General features: G+C 41.6%; 1 long non-coding RNA gene across 3 annotated transcripts in view; it reads left to right on the forward strand.

Moving 5' to 3' along the window:
* Nucleotides 1-7: 7 nt before the first annotated feature.
* Nucleotides 8-22,768, forward strand: part of LOC130156650 (uncharacterized) — a 92,415-nt gene continuing 69,654 nt past the window's right edge. Inside the window, exons 1-4 of one of the 3 annotated variants that reach the window (XR_008824541.1) lie at nucleotides 29-289; nucleotides 2,369-2,421; nucleotides 3,201-3,365; nucleotides 3,744-3,908. This is a non-coding gene — a long non-coding RNA (uncharacterized LOC130156650). The other 2 variants (XR_008824540.1, XR_008824539.1) reach the window with 2 other exon arrangements.

A 22,768-nucleotide genomic window follows, 5' to 3' on the forward strand; every position in this document is an offset into this window, starting at 1 on the left:
CCTGCTCGGCCGCGGCTCGCCGGTGAGGGGACGCCTGGCGCGAGCGCGGGGGCCGGAGGGAGGCCTGCCCTCGCCGCCCTGCCCGCGCTCGCTGCTGCTCTGCGCCCTTCTCCTGCCCCCGTTCACTCGTAACAGCGCCCGGTCGCGCGGTTCGGGGCGCTCGGTGCTGCGGACAGCGCGTTGTGCCTCGGCCTGCGGCGGGCTGGGCTCCGCGGCGGGCCCGGGGGGCGGTGTGCCGCCTCGCTCTAGGCTGGGGTTACGGCGCCGTGCCAATAGCGGCAGGCGTAGGGTGAGTTAAGGTTGCTGGTTTGGTAATTAATTAAGGAACGGAGTCCTAATGGTGGTGCGGTTGTTGGCTGAAGCCCTGCTGGGCAGAGCTGCCCGGTGTGCGGTGGCACTGCCCCCCGGGGTACGCTCTGAGCGCGGAGCTGCGCGGGGTTGGCGTTCGGCGAGTTACCCGGCAGGGGCTGGCTGCGGGCGCTTGCAGGGTGTGTAGTCGATCTGTTGTCTACGGGCAGTAGTCACAGAGCTGGAAGTTTTTCCCGCTGCAGTTATTTGCCCTGGATATTGTAGGTTTTGATCTGTGGACCTCATCTGTCTGCCTGAATTTAGAGTTTGCTGAGACCTCAGACACCAGATAGAAACAGATGAAAATGAAAGGGGGGTTTGTCTCCGTAAGATCTCATTAAAGATCTTAATTACATAATTTTAAGGTCATGAAGACCTTAAAAAGTAGTTGTAAAAGCACTATAGGAGCTGCTAAAAAAAACCAAAAGAAGACTTAGGACATTAAAAAAATGTTACGAAAAATCCATAGTTTTTCGTGATTGTAAACCACTGACAGAGAAGATTAAAGAAAAAAAGATGAATACTTTACTGCTGCTGTCTCAGTTTGAGACTTTTCTGTGATGCGTGTGATAACAGCCTTAGAATAATGCACACTTGCAGAAGTCTGTTTGATCTTTCCTTATGTTCTCAACTTACTCTAGTAAGGAACATCCTGATGTTCTTAACTTACTCTAGTAAGGAACACAGTCTATTTTGTTGGAGCTATGCTTGGTTGTTTTCTTTTGCATTGAGTGTTCATTCTTGGCAGCAGCTTTATTGACTTAAGTGAGAAAAAGTTCCTGGGTCCTAAGTCCAGCTTTAAAGACGTAAGGTTTAGTTGCAAAAGATGAAGATCCACTGCTTTTTTTTTTTTTTTACAGGGTTTTTTAGTGTTGTTTTCCCCTTTCTTACCTTCTGGGTAATGTGGCATCGGTGATGAATTCCATCAATTGACTGTATTTCATGAACCCAATTAAAAACTGCATCACCCCAATTACATTAGAAAGTGCTCTAGACATTAAGCAAACGTTTCCTATTTTAAGTGGGAAGAACGAGTGATTTTTAACAAAGCTGGGGACCCTCAGCTATTATCCAGTGTCTCATTCCTTGCGAGTAATTTATTTGCCAAGGGAGAATGCCTAGCTTTCTGAACTGCGAAAAGGAATTGAAGTTGGGAAATCTTTTTATTATATTATGGTAGATGCTCCCTTACTGATTGCGTTTTTCTTACTCTTACCTCTGTCTCGCATGTCTTAAGACATTGTATATAATAAATACAGTTTGAAGAAGATGTCTTTTGTAACTTATCTGTTTCAGTCAATAGTGACAGTTTTCACAGTATGATTAAAAATACGTACTAATTTATAAGTCATTTAGGAAGCTACTAGACATAACAGTAATTAATGGTTTTCTGACAATACTACTAATTCCTTTTTAACAGCAGCAAGCCTTTGAAGCTATAATTAGGGCTCTAATGCTTGCAATGAAATATTGCTGCAGTTGAACAGAATTTTTGTTTTGAACTTCTTATTGTTAGTCAGGCTTCCTAATGCATATGTTTCTGTTTGCACTCTCTAAGATACGTCTAGAATAATTATTGGATCCAACTGTTCGTGGTAATAATATCTTTGAATATTGTTTCAGTTGGATGGTTATTCATACTTCTAATAGTGGTATTTTATAAAAACTTAATCTGATAGTTGATTCCAGGAAATAACAGGTTTTCATCAATACTGCATTGCTCTGTCCCCCAGAGTTTCAAATAATATATTGTGTCGGTGATTCATTGGATTCACTTGGCAGAGCCAGTAAACGTCTCCAGGAAATACTGTGTGTGAAAGCAGAGGTGCTTACCGTTGGTGCTAAGTAAAGAATCCCAGGAGAGTTTTGTAAGAGCAAAACTATGCTGGTATTTAACTGAAGTATAAGTCCCCAAATTGCGTTTTTCTACAGAAATTGTGGTTACAAACCAGCAGAAAATGCGTATGTTGTGTGTTGCTGAAACACATACCTGATCGTGTTGGTCTCCCTTATCCTTCAGGGTTTGGTGTGAACTGCCTTCAATCCAGCTCAGCTCTGCAATCCTTGTGTCAGGTAGAGAAAATGTATTAATATACAACTCATTGTATCTGTGTGTGAACATCTGGTTGAGTAAATAAAATGTGAGTGTTGTGGAATCATGCCAGTAGTTAGCAAAGTACTTTCTGTAACCCCTTGGAATGCAAAGTTTTGTATACAATATGTTGTTAGCATGACAGTATTTCTTACTTAAACAGTTAGTACTGCTGGAGTTTTTTTTCTGCTCTGTGGGTGTATGGTATTTTACAAGTAGTAGTATAACAAATATCTGGATATTTTCTTTGGTTATCTGAGATTCTCCTTTTAAAGCTGAACACACAGCCTTTTACATAGTCTCTGTATTCTTCTTTTCCTGGATCTCTGAGGGATGAATCAAAGAAAGGAGCTTATTAAAAATAAGTTAACTGAGGATGGGATATCTTGTTTCTACTTAAAAAAATCTGATACTTGATTGTCGATGAGCTATAGATCGGAATCTGTTGTAAAAAATTTAGAAGGTCTGGTCATGTAGTTCGGTTAAATGGATTGTATCTAAAGGATGTGGTGCATTTGCAATACTGTATTTTTACTTAAAATACGCATCTTCTCAAATAATTACATTATCAGTATCGATTCACTTGGTGCTGTGCTTGACTTTGATGCACACCAGGTAAATAGTAATACTTTGAGAAGATGCAAAAATGAATTTGATTTGTCTTTAGACTTGTGTAATTATACTCCGTAGGAGCAATGCGTAGTTTGAATAAAGTATTTCTTTAGAGGGAAAGATCTTCTATGTTCATTTTTTTTACTAGGAACAAGTGGTTACATCTTGGGCTTGCAGAGTTTTTGCCATTTGTGATAAAAAGGCAAGTGTTTTCCCCATGCCTACCCTGCCGTTTGTGGAGAAGGCCTGGTACCAGAAGTTTCAGTGTTTGATGTCTCCCTTCCTTTATAAAGGAATGGAAAGGATGACAATGGTAATGTAGTTAGTTATCAAGATTTTTCAATATTGAAATGGATTTGGCTTAAGGACTGTAGTTTGAAAAAAAAATATTTTTGCTGCGCAGAGGAAATGATAGAATAACTTCTTGTGAGTATTTTGTACATGTTTTAAATGACATAAACAATAGGAAAAGTCTATACAACAGCTTACATATTTTAAGCTGGTAATGATTTATTCTTCCTGCTGTGTGTTGAAGTGCTTCATCTGTCTCCCTGCAAATGGCTAAACCAGGAAGGCATCTGTTGCTTCCCCTATCCCCAGACTTACTCAGAAGGTTTTTCTGTAGATGCTTGGTATACGTTTTCCAGTTCTCACTTTTGATCTACCGTTAATCTACTATTTAATCTTTCAGTTCATGGAGCAAAGTTTAACTTCAGTCTGCAGTTTCACATTTGGCCTTCAGAGCTCTATACGTGCTGGAGATAAAATGAGACAGAACAAGTCAGAAACAGAAAAATTCTGCAACCCTGCTTAGAACAACCTCATCCAAAATTCCACTCTTAACGGATTTCTTGCGGTAAGTCCAGCTTTGCTAGATGTGTAAAAAGACAGTGCTGTACGGGATGGCTGAGAGCGTGCCTGGTGTTTCACGGCTGCTGCAGTGAGCTCTGGGTTTAGCGTCATCATCCTGCAGGTGTGAAGGCCAGGTTCAGCCATTGTCTAGTTGGTAATTTAATTCCGTGTATTCCAGTATTGAGCTGGCCTGTATATGGTGGTTTATAAAACCTTAGTTGTTAATAAATTACATTTTTCTGAAGGATGAATTTTCATCATTACTTCAGATATGGCACCTTCCATGGCCACTGTGTTGGAGGGATGAAGGAATAAAGGAATTTCATTATCTTCATGATAGTGAAATTGGAAAAATGGCTAATGTGCATTCGTAATCTTTTGGTCCTAATCTGATAGGCCTCACCTTGTTTGATAAGCCACTGAGCCTGAAAATAGCGTGTAGGCATATTGTTGTTAACGGCATTTTCTCCCTCAAAGCACTGGGTTACTGTGCAATTTCCGATGAGGGAATTGTTGAGAGATGGAAACTTCCTGACAAACAAAAATGCTTTTGCCATTGTCTTCTCCTTGATGTCTCTCCTGTTGCTAGAGAGGTAAGCCAGCTCATGGCACGCTGTTCTCTAAAAGGTTTGGTTGTGAGGATGTTATTTCTGATTGCAGGGCTCTTGTTTAATTAGAATCATTAATGCAAAATATTATTGAACTGTGCACAATCTAATAGGATTAGGGATCCATTACTGAAAATGTTGATTTAACGTGGCTGTATAATGTTTTTAAGGTGATGTAGTGGGATTGTATAGTATGTTTTTCATAATGGATCATTTATGTATTAAGAACAATACTCAACTGAATATATGCAGTTCACTTAGCTCACACCCAGTTCCTAATTCTTCTGTCCTTCACGTTTGTTCATACCTCCTGAGGCATCCTTTGGCTGAATGGGCAAGAGATCATACCTGACATCCTTGTACGTCTTAAACCAGTTGAGCTTCCCAATTTGAGAAGATAGGATTTTTGCAGAACTTGTGCTGGGTTCCAGTACTGAGGTCCTCTTTCTAGACGCAAAGTCGTGGTCCATGCCCACTGTGTGTGGTTAGAGCAGGTCCCGTTGGCTGCCCTGCTGCTGTCCCCTGCTTTGCCTTCCGACAGGTGAATTAAGCAGGCTGGGGACATTGCTCTGGCCCCGGCGCCAAATGGCATGCACAGAGGTCTTTCAGAAATCTTATTTAATACTTCATCTCTACTTGCTTGATGGGAAAAGAAAAATACAGATGTAGAGAGATAAGAAGCCTGTGTTTTATTGCTTTCTGGTGTTTCCTTCGGACTCTGGACTATGTTGTCCTGTCCTGTGCATTTTCTTATCCGTTTTCTCTAGAAGTATTTTCAGCATGCCTTTTCTCACCTTGGCTGGATTTACAGCTGAATGAAATATTTCTTCTTTACTACAAAGTCATACTATTTTGTTTTCATCTATATTCAGGGTTTTCCATTTGGTTTTTTAAAATTTCCCCATTTATTTTTTGTGTGACTCCTTTCTAAACATTTTCATTATAATTTCTGTTACTTTGTCTTTGGGGAACCCAGGTCCTTTGCCTGAAAGCAGATAGGGAAAAAATTCTCCTGCTTCTAACCATTCTCTAAGCCCAGTAGTTGTTGTAAAAAATTTTCCATTTTCTAGGCCAGTAGGCATATGATAAATCTTTCATCAAAACTGGCTACCTTGAGATGTTTCATGATAAAGCTATTTTGTTATTACAAGTGTTCATCAAAATCCATGACTTAAATGCAGACGGGCTCTTGCACTGTTTCCGCATAGGACAGTATGTTTTCATAGGCTATTTGTAAATTGGTTGTTGCCTTGGTGACTAAGGATAGCAAAGACACCACCAAAACCATTATCAACTGTCTTAAAATTTCTAACCGTATTTTTGTAAATGATCACTCAATGTGACTCAAGTCCCTTTTGATAGAACAAAACTATCACTTACGGAATTTCAAGTGCTTGTTAATAGTCAATCGTTATTTAATCTATACAGTTTTAAATATGCTAGTGATTCAAAAAATAATACTTGTAGAAGTAAAAAAAAATATGAAAAATTTCTGCGCATGGAACAGACTGTGCTTTTACTTCACACAGCATAACTTGATTTGGTAGGCTATGTAAATCCACTAATGTTATGAGATATGAAAATTTCTATGTTATTTGCTTTTCCTGAAGTATGGTAGCATGAGAAATTTGGTACCTCAAAATAAAAAATACACAAGGACTGTACTGTGAGCCAGAACATGGGATCTGCACAACTCTGAACTTGGTGTCTTTCATATTACAATTTTTCAAGGTCATTGTATTAGAACTCGGTGTATTAGAATTATACGCACACTGCATTCAACAAGATGCTGCTTTTGTCATTGAGGATGAACTTTTGGAGTCTCAGCATTTGTTTACAAAGTTATTTAGTTTAGTTTGTTAAAGTCAAGTGAACGGCAGAAAACAAATACTGTAAGTAGCATCTCTACTGCAAATAGAATCATTACTGCATTCTCACTTTATCCTTTACATTGTGAAGAACTTGATTCTGTTTCACTGTGAAGATGTAAAATAGCTTTGTTTGCATGTAAACCTGCCCATACTTCATAACTACAAGAGCAATCACTCCAGTAATAATACTAAAAAGCAGTATTTGATATCTGGATTTATTCTATTGGAGAACTTTATCAAAAAGTTTGTATATCAGGATTTATTTTAGCATTTTGTCAGATCCCAGTGCTGAAACTATTTACAGGAGTTATCCAGACCTCATGCATTTTTGCTGTTTGGTGAAGTTAATAGATGTTCATAGATGCAGTTCTGTTGGTCAAAGCATTTCTTCATTCAAGCCTGTTTTGATAAGTCAGTGTAGTGCATCCTGACTTTGTAGGCTACGTGATTTACTTTGTGTGATTTTTCTCTCTAGCTTGCATGTTTAGCTGTGCTTTCACCAGGTACAGTGATCTGTGCTGTTGTCCACCATTACATGTATACTTGGATTGCAGTAATTTTCCTGGGCCTGGAGGCTTTCTGCAGTTTGTTGATATTTTAACATATAGTTGTTGTCTTGTTATTTTCTTGAAGTAGGTTATTTTCTTGCAGCTTTCCAGAACAGGGTTGTACCTTATGCTTTTTCTTTACCATCTCTACTGTCTAGTATAAGAATGGTTAATGGAACAGCAAAGTATTAGTGTTCTTCAAAAGGCAGAAGAGGGGGAAATAAGTGTGTTTGACAAAATTTACTTCCTTTGATTCTCAAAAGCTTTGGTAACCTGTAATATATTTATGCATTTTTCCTTGGAGTGAAAGCATGTTCTTGTGAACAAGTGAGGCAGAAATGCAGGAGGACGCCGGGGGGGAGGTGGAACGTACAGTTACTCAGCATTGTTCAACATAAACAATGAAAGACTGATTTTTGAGGAGAGATTATTCCTTCTCTTCCCAGTAAGTGCAGCCTTAGCTTTGGTTACCACTTTTTTTTTTTTTTTTTCAGAACTGCAGTTTCAAGTGTGGTAGAGCTGGTTTTGGTCCTGACCTTTCTGTGGTGGCGGCTGAGGTCTGTGGAATTTACTCTGCACAGGTTGTTGCTCCTGTCATTAGATGATGTCGTGTTTGCTTTACATCTGCTTCAAAGCTCTTGGGGTTGTTTATCCCAGAGGAGGACTTGCCTTTTGGGTGACCTTGTGAAAAATTCCCTGTTCACGATTGGTGCTATAGTTGGATCTTTTTGGCATTTTTTGTATTTCCTCAACTCATTTCCTGAGGATGTTTTTAAATTTGTGTTCTGTCCATCAGAATTTTAATCAAGACATAAGAGGATCATGGCATTATTTTTCTGCCTATTGATCCGTCTTATTTCAGTTTGTTTCAGTGGTATTTTAGTCTATTTTTACTTAGTGGTTAAATAAAAAAGATAAAAAAATTCACTGCCCCAGTGATAGTTTTTCTGAACTACTAAGCCTGCGAAGAGTGACAGCATCTGTATTATTTTGAAAGACCAAGTTTTTCCTCTGGGAGAGTGACATTTTCTCACTCCAGCTACATAATTAAAAATAATCTTGGAACACTAATGCTGTGGGTATGCAGAGCAGTGTGCCGCTTTCAGGGAGAGCTGGTGGAGCTGGTGATTAACCACCGTGCTATGACTAGGATGTTGGTGTGGGTACCTGGGGAGCCTTGCGAGGTTCCTTTGGTGTGTCAGAAGCTGCATTTGAAACGATGGGAAGGGGTTTGCTCATGCTGTTTGATGCATGGTGTCTGAAGAGCCGTAGTCTTTGTTAGCAGAGGTAAGCTGCCTCACTAGTTCACTAACCTGCTGCGGCTCTTAAAAATGTCTTCTGGGTGTCTGAGAGGAAAAACTGTTAAAATGGAGAAATCATATCTCCAGATTTTTCTGCTGCTCTGTAGCAGGCTGCCCGATTTTGCTTGTTGTTTTGTATAATTCTTGAGTTATGGCAACTTCATATCGAAGCAGTCCAGAAAAAAACAGTCTGTGATTTTTATTAACTCATGATTAGTAACCTGGAGGATAAACCACCACCACCACGTGGCTGGAGGATGAGCACTGTGCAAGCCTAGTGGTGACTTCCAATGGCATTGGGTTGCCAGAGTGGCTCTGTAAGGCATGCTCTGGGGCGAGCTTGCCTGCCTCGGCTGTGTGCTCTTGGGTAACCTTGCCCACCTTGGCTGCATGCTCAGAGGTGAGCTTGCCCGGAATGCCCCTGTGCAGCATGGCTGAGCATCTGCTTGCTGCTGGCTGTGGGATGAGTGGCATGCTGCAGAGCTTGGCAACAGCACAGCATCCTTTCATCCCACCTGGCAGCGTGTGTAATGGCTAGAGGGCACTGGAGAACACAGCAGCAAGTCAGAAGAGTGAGCAGAAAACTGATGGGAGGTGGGAGGAGAGGGAGCAGGAGCAGTACTGCAGCAGAGGCAGGAGGGAGAAAGCGGAGAGCATGGCATGGCAGCGAGAGCAGCAAAACCCCCATAGGGAGACGCATCTTAGCAGGGTGGAATAGTGGCTCTGAGTCAGCCAGATGCAAAGCACACCGAGAGGATGATTTATCAAACACCTTTAAGGTGGTGTGGGGTTATGAAAGGAGAAAAATGCTACCTTGCTTTAATGCTTTGCTGGGAGATTGTGTGTATGCTGACATGAGTCCAAGGAGGACCTGGGCTTAATTCTTGCCAGCTGTTATGTGGTGCCTGATATCAAATATTCCACCTAGGTACAAAGGGCATTACTGCACACTGGTAATTTTGAGTTCTTGACACAGATAGCAGGATTAAATGTGATCACAGTGACAAAGCATGCATGCTTTTCTGCCAATTGGGCACAAAACACATTGTCTTACTTATTCCAGTGTAGCAGCCGAGCTGTGTTTACTATAAAGCAACAAGACTTGTCTTGCAGACTTTTCTGTCCAAACCTCGTGCTGTCATTCCAGGAGAGAAGGGAAATGGTGCTGATGCCCTGATCGTGTGTGTTCAGACAGAGGCAAGTAGCTATAATTCCTAAACACAGCTGTACTCTTAAATGAAGAGCTGTTCAAAGTAGGGACCTTTAACATTTTTGTTCTTCATGCTTATGCATTTTACGTGTTTTTATTGCCATATTACACATTACCATAAAAACCTCAGTGTCTCCATAATGGCTTGAAAACTGTTTCATTATTATGTTAATATGAAGTCCTTTGCAGATAATGTTTTGTCAATCTTTCTGAAGTACTGTACATTAAAATCTAAAAATTATATACTTACTCTTTATACTTACTAAATATTAACTGTGACTAGCAAGGATTTCCTTGAAATTTGAAGATCTCTTCCAGACAGTGTTTCATTTTATTAAACTCTTTATTTTTGTAACAGAGCACCGTCAAAGCTTTCAGGACAAGAAATATCTTTTCATAAAAAACACTCTCATTTTTCTTATTTCTGATACATTAAAATCAGCCTCTACATTTAAGCAAGGAATACCTGCGTAAAATTAATTTTAAATGACTGCTCCTCCTTCAGTAACAAATCCAGATTTGAATTAAACCAAAGATGAACCTGGTCCCTTGTCTTTTTCACGTACAAGTGCCGGCTGCATGAGAAGGCTAAGAAAACTAATGAAAGATGGTAATTCTAGAACTTAACTTTCATATGCTAAATGTATGGAAACATACAAACATGAAATATATATGGAAACCCATGTTTAATATTTTATGTGTTAAACCCCTCTCTTTAGGCAGCCTGTCGTTAATGTGAGGGGGGCGTCCATTCCCCTGTCCCCAGCAGCTGCAGCCGTGGGGAGGTGAGGCTGGGCTCTCCTTCCCTGGGGCTTGAGCACTCCTCGCCCCTTCCCCATGCCATCCTTGTGCCCCCCCTTCCACAGGCAGGTTATTCATCCCTTAAAGACCATTCTCTTGACCACTTTTGAATTTGGCATTTTTAAATGGGGTTGTGTTGGCCTGTTTTGTACTATGGGAAACAGTGGGAATGTCCAGTCTCCTTTCTGATCCTCACAGGATTTATTTGAATGCTTGTTTCCATGTGAGTTTGTATTTATTTTATTCCTTATCAATATTTGTGATTTCCATTTGAATGCTTATCTATGCCTTATATAATTTCCATTTTCCATGTGAACTTTTCCCCCCACCACATCTTTTCAGTTCTGGTTATAGCAGCTAGAACACTATTCTTGGTGAGAAGATACAAGTAACCTTAAAAGTGTCACTGTATCCAATTTAATTTATTTGGCACTCATTTATTAGGTATTATTGTTACATTTTTTCATTGATGGTACACTGTGTTTTCATGATTTTATCAGTATTTTAGAAATCAATGAAGTTTATCAATAACGGATCATATCATCAATACATATCAATATTATCAGAATATTCTTTTATATGTGCATTACTTTGCATTTATCAACACTGAATTTTACCAGCTATTGTTCATTTGCTTACCTCTGTTAGGTTTCTCTGAAGATCCTCCAGACTGCATTATCTCATTAGTGTAATGAGATGTGCTTTTTGCCATTTTACAAAATGATAGTTGTTAAAGATGGTTAATAAATCCACCTTAGAGGTCTGGAGCGTGTGCCCTGGGTTACACCAACTGTGTTTGTTAGTGCACTGCCCTGTTCAAATGCCAGCAGAGAGCAAGGAGGCATTTTTCTTTCTGCTCAGAAACTTTGCTGCTTTGCCCATAATGCATGGGAGCTTTTGTTTCTGTTTTCATTTCAGTCATCTTATTTGGCACTGAAATGGGGCTCACTACCAGTCCTTAATTTAAAGGATTACTGCTGGCACCTTAAAAAGACATGTGGCTTTTACCATACGTTGGCATTCCTATGTAGGCACTGATTTTAAACAAGAAAGAGTATTTTCTATTAGCATCTTGCCCTTGGGCTTGAACATCCTTCAAAGAAGCCCTATGTTATTACTGCATAGTATTCTACTATTCTGCACTGGCTTAGATGGGGTGAGACCCTGTAACCGATTTAGGTGGGAGAACCCACTGTGTGCGTGTGGTGAAGCCTGGACAAGGGTGGAAGTGGCATAAACGGAGCTTTGGGGTTTTGTGACAGTGAGATTGAGTAAATCTGGGACCAGAGAACAGGAAGATTTCCTCTCACTGCCTGATGATGGTGCTGCAGTGCTGTGGGAAAAATTGCTCCTCGATGTTCACAGTACATCGTGGATTCAGCTTTTGTTATCACTACCTTCATTTCTTGGGCTGTGTCTGTAGGACACCGGTTGTGTCTAATGCTGTTCAAGTGAGAATAAATTTATAACTCTTTCTATCTAAGTAGGGTTGTTGATTGTAAGAGAGGGAAGACTCAATCATAGAATTGTTTAGGTTGGAAAAGACCTTTGAGATCCTCGAGTCCAACTGTTAACCCAGGACTGCCAAGCCCACCACTCAAGCGTGTCCCTAAGCACTACATCGTGCTTACCGGAGTATTCATTATGATATCCATAAAAAGAAGGTAAACGGACAAGTAGAGTAGTAACCCTGGGGCAGATTCCCCTTTTCAGTAGCCAGGTTTGCCTTACAAGAAGGCTGTGCAATTCCTTCTTTGGACGGGTTTAAGTTTGACTGATACAAGTAGACCTTTCTATAGCCTATTTTCTTTGTTGCTGATGGCAGCCCAAAAATTGTCCACCCCAGCTTGGCAGACTTCTTGCCCAAAGGATCCAAGAGACGCTTGTGTATGTTTTAGTTCTGCATATATCACTGCATATTGTATAGGAAAAAAAACCCTTTGTTATTCATCCACCTTGCTGAGATATGTTAAATAAGCTTGAGGAGTTTAAATACGGATTTTCTTAAATCTTCCAAAATGTCAGACTAGATACTTCATTAACATGAAATAAACATTTTGGTATGGTGGTTCACTTAATTTCAGCTGCAACAAAAGAATTAACTCTGCTTTATTCCAATTCTGAGTATAACTTACTTGTTTATATACTGTGAAATAGTCACAGAAGTGGTTTTTACAGTAGAATTTGTTTGCCTGAACTTCTACTGCGGAGGCATTACGTCAGAGATGAAGATAAATGAATTAACAGTCAAAGCACACCTTCAGCGTGTGATAGGAAACACTTTATGTACCACATCATTAAACCAGAACAGAACACTGAGGGTGAAAAGCGTTCATCTGGGAAAAGAGTAAGTGCACTATTCAAAACATTTTTTTTTTCTAAGATAAACGAACTCTTCAAACAGAGGAAAGAACCATTCTATGAATTCTGGGAAAGTCTGATAAAACCAGAGACTACACGGAGTAATTGTCACTGAACCACAGGCTGGTTAAGGTCAGCAGAGACCTCTGGAGCTCGCCTGGTCCAAGCCCCTGCTCAGGCAGGGCCACCCAGCGCCGGTTGCCCAGGACCATGGCCACTTGGCTTCTGGATATCTCCAAGGATGGAGGCTGCACCACCTCTCTGGTGGTACTTGGTCACCGTCACAGCAAAAAAGAGTCTCTTGGTGTCCAGAGGGACCCTCCTGGGTGTCCCTGTGTGCCCGTTGCCTCCGGTCGTGCCCCTGGGCACCACAGGAGGAGCCTGGCTCTGTCCTCAGCACCCTCCCTGCGGGTGTCTGCACACACGGACGAGACCCCTGAGCTCTGCTCCAGGCTGAGCAGCCCCAGCTCTGCCAGCCTCTCCTTGGAGGAGAGATGCTCCACTCCCTCAAGCATCTTGGTGGTCCTTTGCTAGAGTCTTTCCAGTCTGTCCACATCTCTCCTGCACTGGGGAGCTGGACCCAGTGCTGCTGGTGTGGCCCTACCAGTGCTGGGTGGAGGCAACAGCCACCTCCAGCCACTGGCAACGCTCCCCCTCATACATCCTGGACTCCACCGACTTTCTGACAGTTGTGCTGGCGTATGACACAAATACAAAATAAAGGTAAATCTCTAGGTTTACATGCTGTATGTATGTGAAGCCTGAAGCCTTGGTAAGTTAAGTGGCCTTTAATATCCTGGTGGCTGAAAGTAAGGTCTTGGAGAATTTGTGGGGAACTGGAGGTCGGGGCGGGGGAGCCGAGAAGGAGCTGCGGTACAGGGGGTCAGGGTGCTGGGGGTTACTGGAGAGGAGTGGTTTTGGTGTAATTTTTGTTCTGCTGTTGTGGCAGTATGATCCCATTGCTACTGTAGCTGAAACATAGGAATGTGTTACTGTTTAATGTGTTTATCTGTTGCACTCATCTCTAGGTTACGTGTGTGCATAGGCAGTGCTTTGCTGCACGGCTGTTACTGCAGGAGCTCCCCGCAGCCGAGTGCAGGACGCTTATTTAGATGCGCCGTCTTTCAGGGTGCTTAAATAAGGACTGCTGTACTATCTTAGAGGTATCGGGTATAAAGAGCGTTAGAAATCCCACTTTTATGAATAGAAGAAATAATCTGCTTCCTTTTTAGATGGAATTTCTCTGCTTTTCTGCCTTTCCAACACCTTTTTGCCCTTTACAGTTTCAAGGTAGGATGGTATTGCCCTACTCTTCTCAGTTAATAATAATTTTCACCTCAGAGAACAGAACTAGGATTTTTTTCTTTCAAAGTTTAAAAACTCCAAAATTATACCATGTAGGCCATATGGCAGAAAAAGGAGGTGAGATAGATGAAAGAAAGTTCAGAGCAGGAGGGTTGGTAGAGTTGTTGGATTTGGCTCTTTCTCTTTTTATAGGTGATTTATCTACAGCATAACTCTGTTTCTTCTTTAAATGGGCTTATAACCTACAATTTTAATTTCATAATGACTTTCATATAGAAAATTTGTGCCACAGAGGGGAGTGAGATTCTGACTAATTTTGAACTAACAATGCTCATTATTTGAACCTGGAAAGCAAACTTTGCTGAAGAGGTGGATTCTGGAAACCGAGTATTCAATGATAGACACAATAAAGTAACCATTTAGATAGCCTTTAAAGTTTGAGTTTTTTCTTGTCACATGTCTTTCCAGAGGAAGTATGTTAGTTATTTCTGCTGCTCCAAGAAGAGCCGAAAAGTCCACAGAGCATTTCTTCCAAATCTTCGATGACTTATGATATGTCTGGCCTTAATATAAAAAATCTTTTATTAGGATGTTGCTCTTTCTTTACCTAGATCTGTTTCATGTATTTTATCATATAGATGATGAAGTATGAGAGGTGCGCAGCAAGGTGAATGGCAGTGCTGCTGGCATCGTGACTGCGACACATCCTGGCTTTGCCAATGCAGCCCTCGCATTTGGCACGCTGTGAGAAGGGCTGTCCCCAGAAATGGCCCTGTGCCTGGCACGTCCTGCCTTGTGCTTCATCCCTTGTACCCACGTCACACTCGCTGTGACGCGGGGTTCATCCCCATGCTGCCGCTGTCCTGGCTGCTGTGCCTGTGCGGGATGGCCAGAGGGGTGTGCGCTGCCCCAGCCCCTGCCATGCTGGCACGTCCCGGCGTCCCGTACCTGCCCAGGTTCCCCAGCTGCGGCACAGCTGGTTGTGTCCTGGGGAGGTTTTATCATGTGGGCCAGAAGAAAGCTTGTTTCGGAGCTGATTTTACTGATTGTTTCTGAGTATTATGTCCTTTGTAGTCTTTTATGTTCTATTAGTGGAAAGGCCAACATTTGGATACAAATGTGACAGTTGTGGTGATGCTTGTAACATACAGCCATAGTTATACAAGTCCTGAAAAGATGATAATGATTATCCTTTCAGTTGCAAAAAAAAAAAAAAAAAAAAAAAAGACTTTCTAATTGTGTTTAGTTCTTAATATCCATCCTTGTATTCGCACCTGGTGTGTGTCCTGTCATGCATCATCTTCCAAGATAGTATAAAACTATTATATATATATATATATAAAAATAGTATAAAGTCATTAGGTATTGGGGAGGTGCTTGGATATATACTCAAAATACCAGTTAGTAGAACGATGCTAGTGAGGGGGTGTGTGAAGCAGTTAGGAATTAATACATCAGTTCTAAAGTGTTAATGTTAGCTAGTCCTTCACTTGGTGATCTTCTTGAAGTTTATCTGTTCTGCAGCCCAGTTTCTGATAGCCACCCTCTCTCAAGCTCGAGGGGCTCTGCATAGCTCCATTTCCCAGTCACTGCTGGCCCCACAGGGACGAAATGCTGGAGTCCCAGTTTCCCTGTCTGCAGCATTGCATCTGTGTTCATGGGAGCCCAGTGGTTTTACCCAGTGTCCCTCATTAGGTGACAGTGCATGAAGGCTGATGCACGCCAGGGCTGTTCCCTGAGACAGGCGGGTGCCTTCTGGCAAGGGCTGGCGGAATCGCCGCAGCTTGGCCACTTCAGGCAATAGTGCCCTATCGTCAGACAAAATCCAAATTTGCCGCAGATGTTTGAACTATCCGATCTACATAGCATTGTAGGAATAAATGGAGTTTGGACTACATTATGGGAGGCTGGGGTGCTCTCATGTGCTGGCAATTCTGTCTCAGCGTGAGCAGCGTGAGCTTGGGCAGGGCAGTCCACGTTCCAGCTTCCCTCCCTGAAGAGGAGAACATCCCAGCAGGGATCCTTATACTGGGAGTGGGAAGGCTAATCCTTGTTAATCGAGCCTTGATTCAATGCTAACTCCAAAGTACAAAAAGCAGAGAGTACAAAAAATTGGGCAGAAGGGGGATGTGCTGTAACTTTCGGAGTGCTGTATTTTGTTTGTATTGCATTTTATTATGACACACAAGGAGAAGAACCAAGGCTTTATAACAGTTTTAGGAACAGAGCACTTGTTTTGGAAACAAAATCCCCTGCAAAAATAATTCTTAGTCTTATATACGGTCATGCTGTTAAGATTTTCCTTGTAAATAAAGTGACATAGACACTATTTTAATCTGGTTTATATTTGGGTTATAAAACCAGGAAAATTGGATTTTAAATGTGAATATAGTAGACGGAATATATGTTTCCACATAAATCTGATGCATAGTTTCAAGGGAAATACTGGAGAACTGTTTTACCAGTAGACAAGGAATACATTTAAAATATGGACATGCAGAAACTTATTTTGTATTATTGTCTGCTTGTATACAGTTTTATAGAGTGAATTTGGCATTGTAAGAAGATTTTTTTAAAAAATCTATTTAAAAAAGCAGCTACTCTAGGGAGTTGTGAAACTTTCAGGAAATCATTCATTTTTACTTACTTTGTTTATATAAAATTAGGGTCTAGAAATTGTTTGTGGAAAGGCTTGCTTTGACTTCAGTGGCAACAGTGCTGAACTTTACCTTGGCAGTCACAGTGAGCACTTGTGCTGTCTCAAGGGAAGTTCCTGACTGGCTTTTTGCTGTGAGCCATGGTGTAGTCTCATCAGCGTGTTTGGATGGGCAGATTCTGGGAGGTGGCGGCGCAGTATATAGAAGACAACCTGTCTGAGTCACATTTCCAAGGACTGTGATATTTGACCAGTAATTTGGCTTATACAGTAAATCTGTTGTCAGCAAATACTAAATTTAATAAAAACTGAGAATCTTTGTAATTGTACATTTTTATATTCCAAAGACTAGGTTTAATGCTATATTGTTTTCTTCATGGGTCCCCTGAAAATCGAAAACACTGATACAGAAAAACAAACAGAATAAAATTTGGCCTTTCCAGCTGTGCAAAGCTGTTCTAGCAGTGAGAGGGGAGCTGGCGTCTCCGCAGGGTGAGCAGGCTGCCCGTGGTGCCCTGCGAATCTTGTTTATGCTGTTGTTCGGCTCTGCAGGATGATGTCGGACACCACTCGTTAATTTAGGAAAGAGCTTTTTTCCTAGAGCATGTGATCTGGCAGGTTTTGCCCATTTAATTTTGCTGGTAATGCTCCTCAAAGAATGAACAACATGACAGGTACACTCAGATGCTGCCCAGGTTACATGAATGTAAATCAACACAGAGAAAGGAGGTCGGTATTTCAAGAGTTTCTTAAAGAGAAATGCAGAATTCAGGAAACATGTGAAGAAGAGGTCTTGAGAACTGAAAGAGCTTTACAACAGCATCAAATGAAAAGATCAAGATTATTTAAAATGTGAGGCAAAGGCATATTTTGTTCTTGGGAGGCAAGAAACAAAAAAAAATTCAGTGGTCGTTAGGTCGAGACTTCTGTGCTTGACGTTTTGCTTTGACGTGGGCTTGGTTAAGACTTGACAGTTGGAAAAAACATGAAGATGCCATAAAGAAAAGACAAAGAACCGTTGAGGAAAATGGAGAACAAATGGTGAAATACTAGCAGTTGATCAAATATTTTATGGATGACAGGTATGTCTCTTAACGCTCCATACTGTGAACGTGAATGTATTGCACAAAAGGAGGTTATTTTTGGATACTTAAAGACATCTGTATGCTTGGTAGATTTTTTCAGTAAGTACTTGTTTGTTGAGTAAACCAGATAACAGATAAATCATATTCAGCTTCACTAATAGATCAAAATTTTGATTATAGTGTTGTAAAGAAAAAGGTCTTCTAAAATGAAAAATACAAACCCAAAAGAAACGTAATGCTTTCTATTCCTCTAGTAAATTGAAAGAGTGAGATGATCCTGGGACTCAGGTAGCTTGTGTTGTTATATACTTGCTTCGATGCTGAAGTACACAATGGTGCGTGCACAAAACGGTGGATCTAGAGGTGCTGTGCATGGGTCCCACCACGTGGCAGTTCGGAAGCTCCCACTCTCCAGTGCTGCTGGGGGACAGGATCCTTTGCACTTTGCCCTTACTGTAAGGGAAAACTGCAGGTTTGGGGCTTTGATTAAAAATAAAGCAGATGACTCACTCTTTCTGTTGCATCTCTGAATAACAGAAAATAGCAATGAGTATTTATGCTTTGCCATGCTGCCACTGAGAATATTTGCTGAGTAGTATTGCATAGGTTAGACACAAGCACTTCAATCTATTCATGTGTTGCACAGTGCATTGTTAAATTGAATGCTGAATTGAAATTTGTGAAGCCAAACATTTAAGTGTTTTTTAACTTAAGCCATTTTGGGTGCCAAAAAAAATTTAAATATAAAATAGTCAAGCATGTCACTGTGTATTTTGGAGTATATCCTTGTTCAGTTAGGATAAGATCTTGAACCAGAAAAGTTATTTTTTTTAAATGAGTGGTTAAAGTAAATTGTCTAATACAGGTTTTCTCTATACCCAGAAATTGCTTTTTAATGATTTTATTTACAGGTATTCTTTTCAAAGGCACTTTACAAGTTGCCTGTTGCTCTGAAAATTTACTTTAAAATAAATGTGAATTTCTGTGTTTGTTGGATCTGAGTGATGAGACAATCCATTTCCATTCAGAGTTTCATTAGTGTTTGTAAAAGTCTTGTAGGATTCACTAAGTTACAGCCATGTCAGTGATTCCTCTATTTATGACCTTTGTGTCACCCAAGCCCGTCAACTGTGCTCTTTTGATTTGCACTTGTGATGAAAATTAAATTAATAAACAATGCACAAAGTGTAATTGAGTGATGCTTACACCCCTTAAGCTGTTTATTCTTCAGGTTAAGTGGAATAAGGACTCGTAATGGTGTTGTGAAAGATAAACCGACTAGAGAGACACCTGTGAATTGATGGGAGAAGCTGGGTTGGTCTTGTTTGTCCAGGAGATGGTGAGGAGGTGATGAGATCCTGGTCTGTGAGCACCATTGTGGAGAATTTCTTCTGTGACTGGAAGCTGATGCTATAGGCAGGTTTGGGGTGTAAGTAAGCTGCAGTTATTTAACAGCTAGTGCAGTGTGCCGTAGGAGCAGCTCACTTGGAGATGTAGTCGATCACTTGAAGTCACTAAATCAAACTGGATGGATGTCTCTGCATTAGTCAGCCAGAAATTACGGGCTTCATATGGGAATCACAGAATGAAAATCGGTTATGTTATCCAGAAGGTCGGACTAGGTACTCGTAATAGTTGCTTTCTAGCTGTAAAAGCAGCAAATTGATAAATGCTTATTTTTGTCAGAAATGTCAGTGGGTATGACTATTCAGAGTTCTGAGGAGAAACCCTTTTGGTCAGATTTCTTTATAATAATTAAAACAAGCACAAGCATTTAGTTCCAAGAATGATTATTCCACATGGTCAGGCTAAACCCAAATCCTGTCAAATTGTGTTTCTCTACCAGGAGAAGCTCTCCTACATCTGCAGTGTGAGAAACAGTAACCTGTGCTTCCAGGGGAAGACATAGTCACTCTGACACCTCCTGTAAAAAATGCTCAGACTCTCAATATTTATGGAAGTGCAGAAATGTGATGCCACTTTTCTAATTTGAACTGAGCTTTCATATAGACACAATGAAAAAGCACTAATTCTTAAAAATTATAGAACTGTAATACTAGACACACTGTTTGTATTTGCCTGGCTGAAACAACAAAAATTGATACAACAACAAAAATTAACTACCATGCTGTAGTGTCTGATTTAGCTCAGATTTGTCTGTAATCCCACTCAGAACAGTAAATACGTGGTGTTTCAGGCTGATGGTGTGGCGTTAAATATTTACGTTGTTAAAATAAGTACTGTAAATCTGCACAGTTACCTGTCCTTTCTCTTACAACTGGATTTTTAATAGTGCATAATAATGGGAGGAAATGCCTACATTGTTAAGGTGGCAAAATACAAAAGTACAACTCGCAGCCCTGAGGAGAGCTCCTGGCAGGTGCCACCAGCGGCTGCGCCCGTGCCTGGGGGTGTGCAGCGCCTGCTGCTGCTCCTTCCCCCGGGGTGCATGGGCATCGTCCCTCTGCCCACCTCTGACACAGCTGTCTTCTCCTAGCTGCTAATGGCTGCCAACGCCTCTTCTACTTTCGCTAATTTCCCTGTTTTCCTACATACAGTTACTTATGCTTTGGGTTTATTTTACATAAATTATTTGTGTATCTGTGTCACTGTGGAAATACACCTGATGCATGTTGGGGGCCATGCCACAGAGATCCTCCTCTAGGCCCTGGATCAAATAATGGAAAAATAACTTGTATGTATCATTATTAGTATTAACACCACTGGTGGTGTTACGAAAAAAGGGAGTACAGGCCAGAATATTTGCCTGTAAATAGCCTTTTGCCCCCTGAAATTAGTCTTTCTGGATAGAATAAAATTATTTTTTAGTAATATGTAATTTGGTTAGAAAAAGCTTTCATAGAAATAGAGAAAACATTTTATAAAAGTCATATGTTAGAAAAATGTTAAATATTTTAGAAGTATATCAGCTGTGCCTGAAAATTCTTTGTTGTGCTTTCTTGCCAGTTGAAGGTAATATCTGTAATGTATTGGAGAAAAAGCAATTGAAATACTCAGCATAAGATAAATGATCTTTTTAGTTGGAGTATAAAGTCCATAATTACAGTAAGAACAGATTAGGAAAAATAACATTCTATCATATCTCCTGTTCAGCGTTTACAGAAATTCTGGGTATTTATTTAATATATAAATAGTCCATCTCCAAGAATGTTTTCATTGTTTGATGTGGTTGAGGAGTTCTCTGACACCCTTCATCATTCATCTAGATTATTTTTGTAGGCGTACAATATTTTAAAATTCTGTCTTTTTATCTGCTGAGTGTTTTTACCCAGGCATTTTGTTAAACAGCTAATGAGTCCTGTGGGGCAATATGTTTAAATTAAACATACATTAATACCTGTTACAAATTAAAAAAAAAACAACAAACACCAACAGAAAAGTCTCACTATATACATAAAAAGAAATATGAAGCTAAACTGTGCTGTTAAATAATAGGTTAGGGTTAGGGCAGCCTTCCCTGTTTGTTTTGCGGGGCTGAGTTGGGCTGGTCCGGTGGGCTCGGGGCGTCGGGCAGGGGCTGTGCAGGTCTGGCAGCTGCGGGTGCTCGCGGGGCAGTTCTGCGGGGCAGTTCTGCGGGGCAGTTCTGCGGGGCAGTTCTGCGGGGCAGTGTGGGGAGGGCACGGCCAGCCAGCCCTGTGGCCAGCCCCTGTGCACTGACCGGTGCACAGCTCTGCTGGGAGCCAAGGGCCACTGGGGATGTAACCTGCACCCTGGCATCGTCCTCTGCGGCCTGTCCCACCTCTGCCAGTGCCTGAGACGTTACCTGTTGATCCTCCGTCTCCGCTGCTCCCGCTGTCCCTAGAGTGTGACAGTAATGGTAGCGCTGTGAAGATGCAGCAAGTGCCCGTGTCCCTGCGTGTCTGCCTGTGAGCTCTGTTTTGCTCTGGACGTGCTCTGCCTCAGCAGTGGGCTGGGCTGGGGGTGAGCTGGCCGTGGGGGTGTGAGTGCCCATCAGCACACGCATCCTCTGTTCAGGAGCATCCTTCACTGACTGGCTCTGGGGGTATTTTTAGCCAATGAGACTTGTCTGCCCAAGCAGCGGCTTGGCTGATGGGGACCTTGGGGCACCGTGGGTCACTCAGCTGCCTGGGAGAGTGTGCTTCCCGGGGAGGGGAGGTTTGGGCAGCGCTGTGGGTGCCCACGGACAGGTCCACAGGAGACCGGGTCGGGTTTGCTGCCTTCTGTCTGGCGCTGAAGTACTGCCCTGAAGGACGGGCAGGCTGTTATTTCAGTTTATTTGACTGAGAAGTTCTGTTTGGAGATACCACTGCTGCCTGTGCTTTTTAAGAGGAAAAGGGCACCCAGTGCAGTGGTCTGTGGGGAGGGGGGGCCTCGTCGGGTCGGTGCAGTCTGCGGGGGCTGCCTTCTCTGGGTTGAACCCACTGTCTCCACTGCAGTGCGCTCATGTGGGATTCGCATTGTCCTTCACAATGCTAGGCAAAGGGACTAGAAAACACAGCTTCCAAGGACTGCGCTCAGCAGTGCCCACTGTATTTGGATGAAATTAATCTCTGTACTTTGCTATTTATTAGCCACTTGCCTGTGGCAGTTTTCTTGGTCATGTGTTTCCTTGAGTTGTTCAGGCAATCGTTTGTTTTTATCTTCTCAGTAAATCAAGTTACCTGGTAATGCTACTTTAGAGCTAAATCATGCCTGGTTTGTTCTAGCTGTCCAATGCTGCAAAGATAATTCCCTTTTTAATGACTGTTGGGCCAAATGTTTGCCAAGACCCTACTTTGACTAGTTCGTATTCTTCCTCTGCTTGTTACTCTTCAGCCTAAGAGGGTTTGTTGCTAAATGCTCACTTTGAAATTCCCTTGCTACTGGTCCTAATCTCTCTTTGTGTTGAGTTAAACTGGTCGGTGTTCTCTCACTGTGCACCACATAGCTGAGACCCTTTTGGCGTTTCTCGTCGTGGGCATTGTGATTATTTTGCAATCAGTCACGATCATTTACTGGTCTCTTGGGTGCCCCTTTGGCTGTCATATTGGGCTTTATACCTAGAAGTCCTAGATGCCATCAGAACAAATTTTTCACCGATCCTTTTACCTGATTTACCCCTGTAATAATGTAGTTGTGGTTACTCAGTAATGAATA

This window comes from Falco biarmicus, chromosome 11, assembly GCF_023638135.1.
Source record: "Falco biarmicus isolate bFalBia1 chromosome 11, bFalBia1.pri, whole genome shotgun sequence".
Classification (NCBI taxonomy): Eukaryota; Metazoa; Chordata; class Aves; order Falconiformes; family Falconidae; genus Falco; species Falco biarmicus.